This window comes from Arachis duranensis, chromosome 4 (assembly GCF_000817695.3).
Source record: "Arachis duranensis cultivar V14167 chromosome 4, aradu.V14167.gnm2.J7QH, whole genome shotgun sequence".
Taxonomy (NCBI): domain Eukaryota; kingdom Viridiplantae; phylum Streptophyta; class Magnoliopsida; order Fabales; family Fabaceae; genus Arachis; species Arachis duranensis.
Genome location: NC_029775.3, coordinates 78641828 through 78646100, shown reverse-complemented (window position 1 = coordinate 78646100; position 4273 = coordinate 78641828). Strand labels below are relative to the sequence as shown.

The window sequence follows — 4273 nt, the reverse complement described above, 5'->3', positions numbered from 1 at the left end:
ATCCATAAGCTTGTCTTACTGACTTGTCTGCCATTTGCAATGAGAATATGGCAGGCTGTACCTCAATGATCCCCAGCTTCTCCATTATAGAGAGTGGCATAAGATTTATGCCTGACCCTAGATCACACAGAACCTTCTCAAAGGTCATGGTGCCTATAGTACAAGGTATTAAGAATTTTCCAGGATCTTATCTCTTTTGAGGTAAAGTTTGCTGAATCCATGTATCTAGTTCATTAATGAGCAAGGGAGGTTTACCTTCCCAAGTCTCATTACCAAACAATTTGGCATTCAGCTTCATGATGGCCCCTAGATATTGAGCAACTTGCTCTCCAGTTACATCTTCATCCTCTTCAGAGGAAGAATAGTTTTCAGAGCTCATGAATGGCAGAAGGAGGTTTAATGGAATCTCTATGGTCTCTATGTGAGCCTCAGATTCCTTTAGGTCCTCAATAGGGAGCTCCTTCTTACTTGAGAGACGTCCCATGAGGTCTTCCTCATTGGGGTTCACGTCCTCTCCTTCCTCTCTAGGTTCGGCCATTTTGATTATATCAATGGCCTTGCACTCTCTTTTTGGATTCTCTTCAGTATTGCTTGGAAGAGTACTAGGAGGAGTTTCAGTGACTTTCTTACTCAGCTGGCCCACTTGCGCCTCCAAATTTCTTATGGAGGACCTTGTTTCACTCATGAAACTTAAAGTGGCTTTAGACAGATCAGAGACCAAGTTTGCTAAATTAGAAGTGCTCTCCTCAGAATTCTCTGTCTGTTGCTGAGAAGATGATGGATAAGGCTTGCTTTTGCTGAGCCTATTTCTTCCACCATTATTAAAGCCTTGTTGAGGCTTTTGTTGATCCTTCCATGAGAAATTTGGATGATTTCTCCATGATGAATTATAGGTTTTTCCATAAGGTTCACCCATGTAATTTACCTCTGCTATTGCAGGGTTCTCAGGATCATAAGCTTCTTCTTTAGAAGATGCCTCTTTAGTACTGTTGGATGCATTTTGCCATCCATTCAGACTTTGAGAAATCTTGTTGACTTGCTGAGTCAACATTTTGTTCTGAGCCAATATGGCATTCAGAGCCTCAATTTCAAGAACTCCCTTCCTCTGAGGCGTCCCATTACTCACGGAATTCCTCTCAGAAGTATACATGAATTGGTTATTTGCAACCATGTTAATGAGTTCTTAAGCTTCTGCAGGCATTTTCTTTAGGTGAATGGATCCACCTACAGAATGGTCCAGTGACATCTTAGAGAATTCAGATAGGCCATAATAGAATATATCCAAAATGGTCCATTCAGAAAGCATGTCAGAAGGACATCTTTTGGTCATCTGCTTGTATCTTTCCTAAGCTTCATAGATGGATTCACCATCTTTTTGTTTGAAGGTATGAACATCCACTCTAAGCTTGCTCAACTTTTGAGGAGGAAAGAATTTAGCCAAGAAGGCCGCGACCAGCTTATCCCATGAGTCTAGGCTATCTTTAGGTTGTGAATCCAACCATATTCTAGCTCTGTCTCTTGCAGCAAAGGGGAAAAGCATGAGCCTGTAGACTTCAGGATCTACTCCATTAGTCTTAACAGTCTCACAGATCTGCAAGAACTCAGTTAAAAACTGGTAGGGATCTTCTGATGGAAGTCCATGGAACTTGCAGTTCTGTTGCAGTATAGCAACTAGTTGAGGTTTAAGCTCAAAATTGTTTGCTCTAATGACAGGGATTGAGATGCTTCTTCCATCAAACTTGGAAGTAGGTGTAGTATAATCACCAAGCATCCTCCTTGCATTATTATTTTCGGCTGCCATCTCCTCTTCTTTTTCAAAAGTTTCTGTAAGGTTGTCTTTGGATTGTTGTAATTTAGCTTCTCTTAGTTTCCTCTTCAGAGTCCTTTCAGGTTCAAGGTCTGCTTCAACAAGAATGTTCTTGTCCTTGCTCCTGCTCATATAAAAAAGAAGGAAACAGAAAATAATAATAGGGATCCTCTTTACCACAGTAGAGAGATTTCTTTATGTTAGTAGAAGAAGAAAGGAATAGAAGAAGGAAAATGTAAGAATCCAAACACAAGGGTGAAGATAGGTTCAGATTCTTGAGATGAAGATAAGTGTTAGTAACTAAATAAATAAATAGAAGAAGATGAGAGGGAGAGAATTCGAAAATAAAATTTTGAAAAAGGGTTAGTGATTTTCGAAAATTAAGAGAAGAAATAAAATTAAAATTAATCTTTGAAACAATTAATTAATTAAAAAGAATTTTGAAAAAGGGTGAGATATTTTCGAAAATTAGAGAGAGAAAAGTAGTTAGGTGGTTTTGAAAAAGATAAGAAACAAACAAAAAGTCAATTAGTTAGTTGAGAAAGATTTGAAAATCAAGTTTGAAAAGATAAGAAGTTAGAAAAGATATTTTAAAATTAAATTTAAAAAAAGAAATAATTTTAAAAGATATGGTAAAAAGATATGATTTTTAAGAAAAAGATATTTTGAAAAATATTTAATTTTTAAAATTAAAATTGATTACTTGACTAACAAGAAACTAAAGGATATGATTCTAGAATTTAAAGATTGAACCTTTCTTAACAAGAAAGTAACAAATTTCAAATTTTTGAATCAATCACATTAATTGTTAGTAAAATTTCATTTTTTTTGAAATAAAGATAAGAAAAAGATTTTGAAAATATTTTTAAATTTTCGAAAATCATAAGATAAAAATGAAAAAGATTTGATTTTTGAAAAAGTTTTGAAAAGATAGGATTTTTAAAATTGAAAATTTGACTTGACTTATAAGAAATAGCTAAGTTTTAAAATTTTTTGACTAAATCAACTCAAATTTTCGAAAATTATGAGCAATTTAAGGAAAAGATATTTTTTTTTATTTTTGAATTTTTAATGATGAGAGAGAAAAACACAAATATGACCCAAAACATGAAAATTTTGGATCAAAACACATGATGTATGCAAGAATACCATGAATGTCAAGATGAACACCAAGAACACTTTGAAGATCATGATGAACATCAAGAACATATTTTTGAAAAATTTTTGATGCAAAGAAAACATGTAAGACACCAAACTTAAAACATGACACAAGACTCAAACAAGAAACACACAAAAAATTTTTTTTTCTTTTGATTTTATTAAATTTTTTTGGTTTTTTTTCGAAAATAATTTTTAGAAAAAACGAAAAAAGGAGAAAAAATTTTTTTGAAAAGATTTTTGAAAACTTTTTGAAAAGAAAATGACCTAATCTGAGCAACAAGATGAACCATCAGTTGTCTAAACTCAAACAATCCCCGGCAACAGCGCCAAAAACTTGATAGGCAAAATTGTGATTTCTGATAATGGCATTCAAGTCGTTCTCTCCCTGGTAATGGTGCCAAAAACTTGGTGCATGATACCATGGTCCAAACATAACTTCACAACTTCGCACAACTAACCAGAAAGTGCACTGGGTCGTCCAAGTAATAAACCTCACGTGAGTAAGGGTCGATCCCATGGAGATTGTTGGTATGAAGCAAGCTATGGTCATCTTGTAAATCTCAGTTAGGCGGATAATAAATGATTATGGAGTTTTCGAATAATAATAACAAATAAACAGAAAATAAAGATAGAAATACTTATGTAAATCATTGGTGGGAATTTCAGATAGGCATATGAAGATGTTGTGCTCCTTTTGAATCTCTGCTTTCCTATTGCTTTCATCCAATCCTTTTTACTCCTTTCCATGGCAAGCTGTATGTAGGGCATCACCGTTGTCAATGGCTACATCCCACCCTCTCAGTGAAAAAGGTCCAAATGCTGTGTCACAGCACGGCTAATCATCTGTCGGTTCTCGATCATGTCGGAATAGAATCCATTGATTCTTTTGTGTTTGTCAACACGCCCAACAATCGCGAGTTTGAAGCTTGTCACAGTCATTCAATCCCTGAATCCTACTCGGAATACCTGATGAGCGGATAATTTATACGCTTTTTGGCATTGTTTTTAGTATGTTTTTAGTGTGTTTTAGTTAGTTTTTAGTATATTTCTATTAGTTTTTAGTTAAAATTTACTTTTTTGGACTTTACTATGAGTTTGTGTATTTTTCTGTGATTTCAGGTATTTTTTGGCTGAAATTGAGGGACTTGAGCAAAAATCTGATTCAGAGGCTGAAAAGGACTGCAGATGCTGTTGGATTCTGACCTCCCTGCATTCGAAGTGGATTTTCTGGAGCTACAGAAGCCCAATTGGCACGCTCTCAACGGCGTTGGAAAGAAGACATCCTGGGCTTTCCAGCAATATATA

General features: G+C 35.1%; 1 non-coding gene across 1 annotated transcript; it reads left to right on the top strand.

The window, feature by feature from the left end:
* The first annotated feature begins 1300 nt into the window (after positions 1–1300).
* On the top strand, positions 1301–1408 carry LOC127746967 (small nucleolar RNA R71). Its single transcript, XR_008008772.1, has one exon. It is a non-coding gene; the product is annotated as a small nucleolar RNA R71 (small nucleolar RNA).
* Positions 1409–4273: the final 2865 nt, after the last annotated feature.